General features: G+C 36.6%; 1 protein-coding gene across 1 annotated transcript in view; it reads right to left on the bottom strand.

Moving 5' to 3' along the window:
• The window catches only part of ZNF385D (zinc finger protein 385D), a 298572-nt gene that overhangs the window by 207435 nt on the left and 76164 nt on the right, over positions 1–14973 (bottom strand).

Genomic DNA, 14973 nt, shown 5'->3' with positions numbered 1-14973 from the left:
TCCAAATAAGAACCAGCTCATTAAAGGGAATCAATCTATCAAATTAGTAATATTGAATTTGCTACTTAAATTATTTAAAAATACATTGGTTTCTTGCACCTACCTCCTCAGCTACCTTACAAGCTTTATTCTTCATTTATTCTACAACATTCTACAAACATTTATGAACGGTCTGTTATTTGCCTCTCTGAGGATGCCTAGCATGATACAGAGCTATATTAGTCACATAATAAATGCTTATTGATTCATGAATTAAAATAAAATTTATTCAGGTTCTCTGAATTAAAATTAAAATCCCTGACACAAAGAACGGGGTCTTGGTCATTGTTCTATCTCCCATACTAGAAACCTGACAGTACCTGAGTATTTACTGAATTAATGAATGAGTACAAGGTTGTAGAGAACAGGAAGTTACCATGCTCTTGAAGAGGACCGTGAAATATATTAATTCCCATGAGCAAATAATGCCCATTTAATGGCAAGAATGTGAATAGTTTATATCTTAAAATATAGATTAACAATTGGAACACATGTTCTAAATACCTTTCAGTTCAATTTAATAAAAATACCTATTATCAAAATTTTCAGTTTATATTCATTGCCTACTAGTTCATATATCTTGCGGTTCAATATTGTCTGCTAACAATCAAGCTGATACACACATATATGTATTAGCTCCTACTTAATATTCACATTATCTAGAGCCAAAATTGACGAGAACAAAGTTCATGATAATGAAATACGCATTAATGATTTTAGTAGAAGAATTCCTTAAAGCAGGTCCTTAAACATCAGTGCTCCACAGAAAGACAATATTTAAAAAGGGTATAGATAAAATATGGGTTTTTATTTTAACAAGTGTTTTTTAGAGTGTTAGTATAACAAGTCTCACATCCGTAAGATTTTTGTTTATGTCATTCTTAAAAAAAATAAGAAAAAGAGGAAACTAATACAGATATCCTCAGGACATGGGGAGAAATCTAGAGCCATTTATTCCTCCACTTGAGCTACTCAAAAATAGAACTTGCCAATGACAGTAAAAAATAATGGCTACCAACCAGCCATATAAAGAAAGCAGCTTCTATTGAAGAAGGCTGATGTCCTAAATATGGAATTAGATAGTAACTGTAGAACTAATTACCATATTTATAGTCGAATGTTAAAGTTGGCAAGAGGATCAAAAGATGTGATGAGAACAGAAGCAACCTGGAGTCCTAGTATTTCAAAAACTTAAAATGTGGGAAAGGAGAAAACCAAAATAAATGCAGAATGCAAGGAATTGCGTACGTAATCAACATTCCCCCAAGCCTGTGGAATTGTACATTAAATATAAACAAATTTCATCTTTTGTCAACTTTAAATCTTTGGAATGATTTCAGGAGCCAAAATTCAACTTGGAATATTTTCCTTCACTCCTGTGGTGATTCTTTTTCTTCAGGATGTTCTTTTAGGTTTCCTTGGCTGACACCCCTCTCCTTGCCAACTACTGTAAGGGTCTTTTTAACCAGTTAAATCGGGACAGACAGCACAATACACAGATAAGAAAGAACTGGCGACATTTATTTATTTATTTTTTATTAGGCATGCAAGTTTTTAAAACATGAATTTTTAAAAATCCTTCAAACAGCATGCAGGTATCTGCAAATGATAAACTATTTAATATAACATATATTACGTATCGTGCTTTCAAAAGAATTCTGAGAACAATATGGGCTCATATGTTCACCTTTCACAGATTCCCAAAACTTTTCAATGAAGTCAGAGATTAACCAGAGTAGTGGTGCCTGGGTGGCTCAATTGGGTAAGCATCCAAATCTTGATTTCAGGTCAGGTTATGATCTCTCGGTTTGTGAGTTCAAGCCCCGCATCAGGCTCTGTGCTAAGAGTGTGGAGCCTGCTTGGGATTCTCTCTCTCCCTCTCTCTCTGCCCCTCTCCCATTTGTGTGCGTGTACTCTCTATCCCTTCCCCCGCCCCACATTAAAATAAACTGAAAAGAAAAAGAAATTAACTAGGGTAGCACAAGGCAATGAGTGTTTTTTTCCTCATGTGGACTTACTGATAATTTCTGAGAGTGTATTGTTTTTTTTTAAATTATTATTGGCTTTTTTTACTGTGTGTAAAAGACACCATGAAAACTTAAATAGTTGATTGGCTCAAAGTTTGTCAACGTTATTGATGTGGGCTGTTTTCCTTTGGAAGGAGTATGTTAGAATTTCCATTTTTATTTTTGACAAAATATTATTTTTGGGCTCTTACAGTTATCTTGACAATTTAAATTTCTTTATAAGGTAAAAAAAAAAAGCAAGGACAAATTCTGCAGCTAAGGGCGTATAGATATTGTCTCATTTATATTCTAGCTTAGGTTATTTTCATTCAGCTAAAATTGAATATATCCATCAGGTGTACCACATAGAATACCTGTGATTGTTAAATTCTATTGGTTTTATGGTTCCATTTGGATTAGTAAGCACAACTCTCTGGATTTTTAAGGGTAGGGGGTGATGGGGAGAGGTGCCTACAAGTTATTAGATATATTTTAGTGGGTCCAGTGATCCTTACTTCTAAAATGAAAATTTTCCTAATACTCAGAACCCGGTGGTTACCTAAAAACTATAGCCATTCCTTGAAAAATACAGACCTTTCAACAGAAAATTAAGTATCACCTTGACATTTTAAATTTGCTGGGTGGACTAAGGAATTGTAAAGTTGACCACTTCTGAGAAATAATCGAAGGGCAGTGTTTGAATGGTGATATTAATTTGCCGAAGACCCTAAAATACCATCCCTTCTATACTAAGACCTGATGTAAGTTAGAGCACCATCGCAATCACATTGCATTACAACTGATATTAATAGCAAGACTCCAAAATTTTCCTAAACTCTTTGACCTTCAATGAATATCCATGTTTTAAAAGATAATGTCTTTAATAAGTAAATTTGAATTGAATTTTAGGAGTAAGTTGTCAAGCTTGGTCAACACATTTTGATTGTACAATCTCATCTAAATAGTAGACAGTTATAAGAAGCCATGTGTTAACCTTTCTACTTGGATATTAATCTAAATAGTTTGCTAGAAGCCTTTGAGCAGCCTACTCATAAGTGTGATATAGAAGTCTCAGAGTTGGGAACATGCTGATCAGGAAATAGAGACTTGTGTTTGATGCTAATATCTATTTATTAAGATCAGCTGGGCTCATGAAATAATATCGTAGGTAGTATAAGTTGCAATTAAGTATTTTGCCAAAGACATTTGCAACTTAAAAAATTTAAAAAGTTTTTTTAATACACAAAGTATATAGAATATTATAAATAACTATGTACTGATCACCTAGACTGAAAAACTAAGTATTAAAAACTCTTTGCCTTTGTTACAGATATTTTTTTAAACAATAAAGCTTTAACACTATAGATATATTGAAGTCTCCTTTGTTCCCCTAATCAGTCCTATTGTCTCCTTCTCGCTCCTTAGAACATACTGCAAATAAGGATTTAATGTACGTTTTTCCAGTTCATGTTGTTAATATTCTATAAATCAATCTCAATCTTTCTCTCTCTCATTGCCATGTGATTTTAAAAATATGCACATACACATGCATATATTCTGTAGGTCTGTACACATTATGCAAGTTGTGTTCCCTCCCCATCTGTCCTTTGCTTAAGCATTAAAAAAAAAAGATACATTTGTTAAAAAGATCTCAATTTATATCCATTTTCCTATCGATATTCGTATTGGTTTTTATGCATTTGTTTTATATAGCTGTTTCTTTTGGCTAATAACAAAATTGCTGCAATGAACATCATTGAATTAAGTCTCTTGACACACAAATGCAAGAGTTTTTCTACACACTTACATTCAGAATTTTAAGCCATGATCCCCAGTAAGAAGCATGTATATATGCATAAACATAAATATCTATATACATGTGTATATGTATTTTCCCTTCTTCAAAATTCTAAATGTCTTACTATGATTTTAGATAAGTAGAATTAAAAAACTAATTCTAAGCTCAAAATCATCCTATTTTATTTCTCTGTCCTCACTGTGAACTAGGATGTCAAAACCAGTGTATACCAATAGAACCAGATAAATAATCTAAGAGCTAGTTAAATTAAATCTCAAAATCAATTGGTATTTTCAGATTTTTTTTTCTTTTTAGCTAAGAAAAACACAAAAGTACAAGGGGGCAAAAAGGCCAGTCTTCCCAGAGACCATTGTACATAAGCACAATCTATTTGATTATATCAATTCTGTATTATAGAAAGTGCCAGAAAGAGCTGATTACCTCTCTTTTATATTCTTCCTATCACAAGTTCCTAGGAAAACAGGGACTGTTGCTTTTCAATATAGCAAGTGACAAAAGTCACAAAAGTACTAAAACAGTAGGGGATGCAGAGATGTTCTAAAGAGCAAGGATGTTTTGGTAAAATTGATTGTTTTTTTCTGTGTGATTTCTTTTCAAAAACTGCTTTAAAAATGTCCCCAACCTACTGTATTACTAGACTACCATTTATTCTAGTTTCTAGTTTTTAAAAAATAATTTGGAATTAGACATCAAAGTAATAAAGTTACTTTCTTATCTTCATATATAGTCAACCTCAAATTTCTTTTTTATTTTTCTTTATTTTTCCTTTTTACCTTTAGTTCCTTAAAATCCCTCAGCAAGGTCCACAAAAAGAAGCTCAAAAATTAACTACTCATTTTACCTCTTTCATATTTGCCCAAACTCAAGATAAAATGTGCCATCAGGGGTTAAGCTCCAGAGAAAGGCAAAATGCAAATTATCTTACTTTTGACTCTACTACTGTCTTGATTTATGAGTTTCAGAGAGAGTCATTTACCACTGCTACACCTCACCAGGATAAGGGAAATTGGATAGCACTACCAGAATTTGGGTGAAAATTGTATTTGTGAGTTTCTCAACTATCCATCGTTTGAATTATCCAAATAACAGCTTCAAAGTCCCCATCACTTTCTAGGTATAGATGAAACTCAAATCCTTAACAATAAGAGCAGAGCAGTGCTTTTCAATTCTCTCTGCCAAAGGACCAGCTTTCCCCACATCAATCAGAGGCTAAAACTCTTATAAAATATAATGAAATGAATTATCAGAAAAAATTAAAAATATACAAAATATAAGTCATCATTCTTTACTGGCTTCAACAGATGCAAAATTGCCCTAGGCTTCTATAAAAACTTTTAAATGCTGCTCACTCTCAATTTCTGTACTTCTCACAGACCAGTAAACAGTTTTTGGATCAGTATGGGTCTGAGAATCACAATTTGAGAAGCACTGAGTCATGAAACAATTGTCTTGCTGGCAAAAAGTTCTCATTCCTTTGACTAAGAGTAATGAGAAACAGCATTCACGTCGTTCTTTACACTGGTGATGAGGGGGGATGTGTGAAGAGACAACTTTGCTCAAAAGATAGTCTGAAAAGACTGCACCTGTACTGAACTGTGAAAATGGATTTTCCCACAAATTTTGACCACAGGGTAGAATACAGTGACTCTTAACATTTAAGGGGCAAAGGAATCACTTTGGGGAGAGTGTAAATAATGCTCATTAGGGTCCCAACACCAGAACCTCTGATACAATAGACTTCCTTAATGTCTACTATTTCTATATTATTTTCAATTTTAACACCTTTAGACCCTCGAATGAGGTCAACATGATTATTCTGGTTCCACAGATGAGAAAATCTGGACTCAAAGTTTCACAAAAAGTAAGGTATTAAACATAGAACTCAAACCTTTTAGATTCTTAGTATTTTTTTTCCTTATGTGTGCAGATGGATTTTTGAGTCTTAAGAAGCCTAAATTATTGTTGGAGTAGGAGTGAATTTTTTAAAATTTATGCCATTTAAAGTTATTTATCCCCTAACAATGATTGCCCATCTACAACATAAATGTTTGTGAGGCTGACATAATATGAAGCCCCCATTTATGCTCTAAATGCTCTTTTCCATACTTACCCAATCATGGCCAGATTGTTGCGCAAGAAATAACTTACTGTCTGGGAATTAAGTCTTCTAAGGAGTTACAGATTACTTAATTAATAAACTAATACAGAACCAATGCTCTGGCAGCTGACTGAAGAAACTACAACTGTTTTCAGGAAAGAGATCGGTTAGCTTTGTTATAGATGAAATCACACTGGACTTGGATCACTAAACCTAAATCTGGCCATGATTTGGTCACTATTTGCGTGATTTGGGGTAAACTATTTTATCTCTCACCTATAGGTTTCCTTACCTATGTTATTCAGATAATAGCTATAACATCCAAGACTCTTGCGAAATTATATTGTTAACAAGGTCGGTGTAAAATTGCCTTCCTTAAGAGCCCTTGTCACTCAGTTCATGATCAATACATACTTTTTATTTAAAAAAAAAACAATATATTGTGAATTATATTTTTCCTTTGTTTACAGGAGTTCCAGGGAGCCTGAACTGGCTTCTAAAAGAAAACTTCCCTACAGTGTAGATGACCTATGGTGTAGGGACTCTCTTTGCCCCAGGGGAAGACCGACTTACAACCACTGCAGAGAGTCAAGTAAAAAGATAGATTGTAAGTTGTCAGAAACCCTATAGTAAAGAGTCTGGCAAGTGAGAGTGGTAAATCAGATGGCTCTAAAAATCTTTTCTTGCCAGGGCCGCCATAATAAAATACCACATACTAGGTGGCTTATATAACAGAAATGTATTACCTCACAGTTCTGGAGGTCAGAAGTCCAAAATCAAAGTGTCAATGTTCGGGCTGTGAGGGAAGGATCTGTTCTAGACCTGTCTTCTTGGCCTGTTGATGGTGTTCACCCTGTGTCTCTGCACATGTATCTCTGTGTCCAAATTTCCACTTATAAGAATACCAGTTACAGTGGGTTAGGGCTCACTCTAATGATCTAATGATCTTGTTTTAACTAATTACATCTTCAATGTCATCTTCAATGACCCTACTTACAAATATGATCACATTCAAAGGTACTATGTGTTATGAATTTTGGGGGGACCCAATTCAAACCATAACATGATTTAGTGATTAGCATCTTCATGAAACAGAAGTCATGAGTCTCAAATTTTTCTGCCACTTACTACCCAAGAAGCTGGAAGTCCCTCAATTATTTTAGGCTTATCTGTAAAATAAGTGAGTTGGAGTAGAAAGAAATTAACTCTAAAAAGTTTATTTCATTTCTGAAATGTCTGTATCTAAGTGTGGAGCAGGGATCTCCGAAAGAGCTGCTGGATCCCATAAACTCAGAGCTTAGACGGGCTCTTATCTGGGTCCTCCTCTTTACCTAGAATCACAGTTAGTAAGAAATTCAGACTAGGAAACAGGTCAAATATGTTCTTTGCAAGAGCAAAGTGTCAGTCTGTTATGATTAGATTGACTGATAAAGGAAAATAAGCAAGCATATGGTGTATATTAAGCCACATCTTTAATGTCTATCTCTGGAAAAATAGAAATAAAAATATTTGACCACCTTGATTGTCACTTAAGAGAGGAGAACTGAACGGCAAGGGAAGAACAGTCAGGGAAACCTTTTTGTTCTTTTTATATCTTGAATCACAGGAGAATGCGTTACCTGTTCAAAGAGTAAGCAAGGATTAAAAGAGGAAACTATTTGTGTATTGTGTATTTATTAGCCTTTTATTTTCAAGCCGAGATACTCATATTTAAGTCATTTTGCGTTTTGGAGTTTTATAAGTAGGCTTGACTTTTACAGCTTTTGGCTTCACAGGAAGCTAGAGGGTTTGGCAAATAAGCTTCTGTATTTCAGTGTGAAAACATAAAATGAAAGACCTCATAAGTAGATGTTTCTTAAGAGGCTTTTGCTATACAAATATGACACAGTTAATGCACAGAACTAGCTAGCAATCTGCTATCTCTGTCTTCAAAGGACAAAGAACTTAGCAATCAATACTATATTTACTATGTCATTATTCACCTGAAAAATTTCCACATCCTCTACCAATTGTGACTAAGAAAGACAGTCTTATTTTCTTCTACTCATAATTTCCAGTTGGTTGCCTACCTATTTTAGGGATGGCAGCAATTGTAGACATTTAGTAAGAGCAGTTACTAACATATAAACTGGATTTAATTAATATCTCTAAAAAACAAACACAAGTGTGGTTAACTATTGTTTCTCTAACTGCTACACTTGCTGAGTGATGGGAGGCATCTCCATATCTGGAACAAAATACAGAGCCACAGAGGAAAGTGACAGTAAGGAATAATTTTTGAAAGGAAAGTAGGCAACGTGTGCCATTACACATGGTAGTGTTTCCATTTTAAAGATGGAGGAAATGAAGATCTTGAAGGGTATATATCTGAAGATAACAAAAACTTCAATCTGACATTTCTTCTTTAGGTTTCTGTATTTTTGTCATTCACCTATTATGATATTATAAATGCATATGTAAGCCACAGCTGTAGAATATGTGTTATACACACTTAATGAAGTCCTTTTAGAGTCATAAAGTGCCTCACCAATATTTTATGGTAAAAGTCCTTTTGGAGTCATATGAAACAGTTGAGGAATATCATAAAAGACTAGTTTTAGAGGACATTCTATAAACAACCACTGTGATTTTAACATCACTGTTCTTCCATATAACCAGAGTAAATAAACACATGAGCCAACATAAAATTATGGATGAAAATTAAGGGGATGGTTTGATGCTATGCATGCTTATGTTTCCTAATAATCCCTTAAATTAATAACGTTGGTTAAATGGAAATAATCTAGTGTATGAAAACAGTGAGTACTTAGATTTTTTGTTCTGTTTCTTATGGTACAACTATAATGGCTATCTCTCTTCTATTACCTATCATGCATTTTCTCTGTCATCTATTTATCTATCTATCCACCCATCCATCCATCCATGCATCCATCCACAATTCCAGAATTGTGTGTTGAGTCTTTGCAATGTTCCAGGCTCTGTACTATGATTACGTTACCAAACAAGATAAGCATGGAACTGATCTCAGCTCCCAAATTAAACCTTAATGTTTTCCATATAGCTTTCCTTGGCCACCTCCAAGTGACTTCAACTTCCCTTGGATTCAGGGAGCATTTACATTCAAAGGATTTTATTTAAGCATTTAGTTACAGAATCCTTTACAGAATGACTTAAGTAATGCACCACAGTTTTCAACAAGTGAAGCAAACTGTATAGATAGGGTTACTGCTTGCATAAACTCTACTGTCTAATGTAGTGTTTTAAAATCTAAATGTTTACCAGTAGCTGATAGAAGACTGTTTTAAGAAGTAACTAATCAACTTATGTCAATACTATAGACACAAGGACCATTCCTCCTCTTCCACCTGCCCCTTCACTCCCTCCACTTCCTCTCCTCCCCCTCTCCTCTTTCTTTTTTTACCTTCTCTTCCTCCTCCTTATTTTTGCATTTTTATTATCTGCTACAGTGTCAGACATTTAGTCAGTGCTTAGTAAATGTCCAACAAGCAAATCATTGCGTAAGAGATGAATTGCTTCTTCTTCCTCCAATACTTCAAACTTCCCTAATACCCCAGCACACAAACACCAGAAAATAAGTTCCACAATGACAGAAATTTAGCCTGTTAGTTTTACTGCTGAATCTGAAGGGCCTAGCCCATGATTGGTCCTCAGTAAACTTTGGTGAATGAATGAAGAAATACACTCCAGGAGTATAAGAACTGTCCAGTGTATTTAATCATTTCCCTGGCTTCTCCTCCCCTTCCCTACTCACATATGTTCAAAATCTGAGGTCCCAACCCGGAACTACTAAATCAGAACCTGTATTTTAAAATGATTCCCCCAGTGATTCACATGCACCGTAAAGTATGAGAAATGCTGTTATAAATCACATCCATTTCACTTTCCTGTCCCCCTCCCCACCACTGATAACACTTCTGAACTCCAACTAACACCACACTCAAGTGTCTAGGGTAGTTGTTTTTGAGAAGTAGGAAGAATCAGCACAGAGTTGGATGGTAAGATTTGATCTCTCTCTACCTCGCTCCTCCTCTCTGCTTGGCTCCCTCTCCCATAATGAAATCATATCACACAGAGGAGGAACACAGAGTCAACACTTCTATATTAATTTACATTTTTTGAATGTGAAAGAATATGGGCCACCTGGCTGGCTCAGTTGGAAGAGCATGTGGCTCTTGACCTAGGGGGTCATGAGTTTGAGCCCCATATTGGATGTAGAGATTACTGAAAAACAACAACAACAACAAAAGAATATTAGCCCAAGCTAACTGAAAACAAAATAGTTACTCCTCTTTATTTGCCCACCTTTATGTCTTTTGGCCCTCTATGTGACCTTACTCTCTTCCATGCACCTCCTGGAAGACCTCAATATTTACTGAGAGTCTGGTACTTGCAGGTGAATCATGTCAGTTTACCCACTTAATCTTTATGCCAATAGGAAACACAGCCATGGAAGGGGAGCACAGGGTTAGGTTTATAGTCAGTCCCCAGTAACACATCCCCCCAAAGCTACACAGTTGCAACAACACGTTGAAGGTTCATTATTGCTAAACCACTGATCAGTGTATGAAGAAAATACATTAAAGAAAAGGAAAAGGGGCAACTCTGAGACTCAAGGAGAAAACTGTCAAGGAATATAGGCATTTTTAAATAATCAGCTCTCATTTTAAACAACATCCCAAGTAATGCAAGCCACTTCTCAGCATCAATCTCCAGCATTTTAACAGTCAGCTATCCCTCAAACCTAAGAGAAATTTAGTCATTCTCATTTTACAGAACAGGACATGGAGGCTCCAAAGGATTTAGCCTCTTGCCCATGATTGCAGACATGCTCGTTTTCCGATGATGCATAAATCTTTCCATTCTGCCATCATGTCAAGTCTGTTGGCAATTCAGCACTGCCTTCTCCCCTCTGTGCTCCCTCTTACAGCACAAGGACTGGAAACCTGAAGGTTACATTCCCACAGGTGTCTGCCAGCAGTATTCAGGCATGGATCTCACTAAAGAGAGGCGTTTCATGGCATCTGGATGAAAGTAACTGGGATTACTGGGCATCTTGTATTTCTGCAACTTCCTGATTCCATGAAAGGAAGCAGAGAAATTGAGAGCCAACAACAGCCTTCCCTGACCTTTGTTTTACTGCCCACCACCTACAAAGGCTTTGTTATCATCCAAATCCTTATATTAAGTCCCTTCCTGTTTGCATGCCTAGAATAGTTTCTATTTTTCTCACCAAACCCTCACTACGCCAACCACACAGTCTTCCTTCCACTCCTGTTCCCATCCTGCCCTTGCACTCTATACACTTAGACAAATATTTACTTGCTTAACATCCTTTATACATTGAATTATTTCATGGCAGAGGTCATAACATAATTTTTGTTATCCCTATTCCCGCCACATAATAGATGCTTAATAAATAGCAGTTGAGGGGCGCCAGGGTGGCGCAGTCGGTTAAGCGTCCGACTTCAGCCAGGTCACGATCTCGCGGTCCGTGAGTTCGAGCCCCGCGTCGGGCTCCGGGCTGATGGCTCAGAGCCTGGAGCCTGTTTCCGATTCTGTGTCTCCCTCTCTCTCTGCCCCTCCCCCGTTCATGCTCTGTCTCTCTCTGTCCCCCAAAAAATAAATAAACGTTGAAAAAAAAATTAAAAAAAAATTAAAAAAAAAATAGCAGTTGATAGAATGAACCAAGCTCATACCACTTTCTAATATATCTTTTCCTAAACATCACCTACCTACTTCTGGTATTGGTTCCTTTCAAGAAATGCTGATGCAGAATACAATCATTGGGATCAGAATGGTCCTAAGCACTGAGACTCCAACGTCTTAAGGGACTGAGGGGCAGTACAGGGGGTACATGAGGAAAATTCAAGGAAAGCTTTCTCTTGTCTCAAAGCTACTGAAACATCCATGATAAAACATCCATGATAAAACAGGTCAAGAGAACAGTTTCTGTTGCTATTCTTCAAAGTTGGCTCTGAGTAGACCAAGGGATCCTAATGGTTTTATCGAATGGCCTCTTCTATATCCATATCTAAGATCAAATTCTACACCTGTTTTCCTTTCCTTTTTAACTGTGCATAGTTTTACAGATGTTTCATTATTCTTCTCGGCTAATGTCCAAACCCAGTGGCTTATGCTCTTGTGAAGGATGATAATCAGAGATATCCATTTATGCTTTCCTGATTTTATTTCACATATTTTTTTCTTTCCCCATTCTGCCCCACCCTACTCCCAATAGACAGATAATTCCATACACATATCCTAAATAGAGGAATATAACAGGCAGTCAGTCTGTGATTCTTAGGAACTTGTTTTGAGAAGGTCAGATGTGGGAAGGTTGTTGGGTGGCAGATGGTTCATCATTTTCTTGGCAAAGAGATAAGAGTAATTTGGCACGTTTAGGCAGAAGGGACCACCAACAGCCATGCAAAGTTTGTGTGTCCAAAGTTGGAAGGTGGGGGCCTAAACAGCCATGCTAACCAGGTGCTGACCATCTATGAATGCCTATGTGGATAAGGAGCTTAGTGAACAGAGGTAGTTTCCCACCAAGGGCTGGATGGATATCCTGTTACATTCCAGAACCACAGCACACCCTGAAACAGAATTAAATTGCATTTCCCTTCATTATAAAATGGGCTTTTGATTCAGGAATAAAATCAATTTACTGCATAAAAAAATTATGCTTCATACACCCTGAATTCATGGATTGAGATTCATACCTGCTACAAAATCAAGAAGTCAGGCTATTAGTTATAGAAGTGCTCTATACTAACTCTGAGTCCAAAGCCACCTGATTATGGGCTTTGCAACCATTCTCCTCAGTATGAAGCAAGGAGTGGCTTAATCCTTGCTTGGCTGCTGCTTGGCTAGCACTGAAAGGAAATAACTTAAGGTGTGCAGCAACAGAGGGTCCCCTTAAATGGAGCAAATACAAACATAAGTCAAAATTCATCATAGAGGAAAAAGAATCAAGCCAAATTTTTGCAATCAGTCAATGAACTGCCACATTCAAACCAACAAGAGTTTACAGGCTATGTATGAACATACTACGTATCACTCAAATAGTGCTTGCTGTGGGTCGAGTGGTGTTCTCCATCATTTAACCCACACAAGCATTACCACATGCCTAAGAAGTAGGTTGATTTTTAATCCTATTTTACAGATGAAGATATTGAGATATATGGGGTTGTGTCACTTACCGAAGGTTGTATTGATGGTTAAGTAGCAACTTTGAGATTTGAATGCAGTCAGTCTAGTTGCAGGGTCCAGTTTGATCATCATACAATGCCTCCTTTGCCACAAAAACTCAAATATTTGAATGAAATAATCCCCAAAGGAAGAGAGTAGTAGGTCCACTCTCTTTAAAGAGGAGGAAACAGTAGTCAAGAGGATAAAGAGACTGCTCAGTGTCTAATAGCTGAGCATATCACTCATATTTTTTTATGACAAACAATACTTACATCCATCAAATTAATCATTTTGCTTTTAATGTTTCTCAACTGGCAAATCGCAAGTTTAAAGCCCAGTTTTTTACAGCCTTCCAGGAACTTCGCCTCAACTGCTCTAAAGCTGACATGAGACCGAACTGACAGGATGCCAAGTGGTCTCAGAGGCCAGGTAAAGCACCTTGATGGATCATCTCCGGGTATCTGGGAAGCAAGACTATGCCAGGAAGCCACTTAACAGAGGAGCAGAGAAAGGGAACCCAGGGGACTTCTGTGTGGTCACTTAAAAAACCAGAGAATTTGATGCTGAGCAATTTTTTTCTCTAGTATTCTTGAAACGCCTTGGATTAGAAACCTCTACTTTGGAAACATGATCTTTATGCAGTTCCGTTTATGCTCCATCAATTTCAAAGTAAGATTTCCATGGAAAATCCCTCACCCCTAAAAGAACAAAGTGATCATGCTGATTGTCCCCTGCCCTTTAGCAAGGACTAGCATATAACTATACCTTCTCACTGGCATGACCAAAGTCCCCCCGATGAAGTATTATTAAAGAAAACAAGACCCACTTGTGTCTCTTGAAAGAGAATGATCTAATTGTGGGAAAGTTTTTAAAATTTCATCATGGGAACAAGATGTTACAACAAGAAATCTGTATTATTTAGGTCACTGGGCATTCAGTGACCTCCCATCTTAATCCTCTTTGCTTTGGTTGTGTTGACACATCCCGTCATTGTCATTGATAAGCTCAAACCTGCATTATGACAAACTGCTGAAATCTGAATCAGATGACATTAGGGGGGGAAAAAAAAAGTCACTTTCTGGTTTCTAACCTTTTCAACCCTTATTTCTATTTTCATCATCACAATACTCTCTCACGGCTTGTACAAAAAGAGATGATGATGAATATGAGAAATCTGTCAACTTACAAAGACATGCTAAGAGTGAAAATAGAAGCAAGTAAGTCGTTGAGTTTGTTGAGAAGGCCACTGGCAAAGTCCAAAACATAAAGCAATTTAAGAAAGACTTAACTGAGCAACTGTGACAAGGCAGGAAGGAAAAAGCACACACACCAAAACCAAAAAACTCCCACTACCAGAACACTGAGTTGTTTTAAGGAGGAAAAAAGTGCTCTTCAAATGGAATGTATCATTATTGTGATTATCAGGGTCCTCTTTATTAAATCAGAAAAGTGGCAACAGATTAGAAAATTAAAGTGCAGGATCCAGATAGAAGGAATATGTTTATGTTTTTAGACATCTACTTGAATTATAATGTTCTCTATAACAAATTCATTAGGTTTTCATTTAGATAAACGCCAACAAAATAATGGAATTGTCAGTGTTACCCAGAAAGACACTAAAGGGGAGACATGAACTCAAGACCAATGCAATCAGATTAAACCTCTTTTTTTTTTATATTTTTTTAAACATTTATTCATCTTTGAGAGACAGAGAGTGCGTGAGTGGGGGAGGAGCAGAGAGAGAGAGGGAGACACAGAATCTGAAGCAGGCTCCAGGCTCTGAGCAGTCAGCACAGAGCCTG

The sequence above is a fragment of the Lynx canadensis genome, chromosome C2, assembly GCF_007474595.2.
Source record: "Lynx canadensis isolate LIC74 chromosome C2, mLynCan4.pri.v2, whole genome shotgun sequence".
NCBI classification, from domain to species: Eukaryota; Metazoa; Chordata; class Mammalia; order Carnivora; family Felidae; genus Lynx; species Lynx canadensis.
Note: the sequence above shows the minus strand (reverse complement) of the source record. Positions and strands in the feature narration are given on the sequence as shown.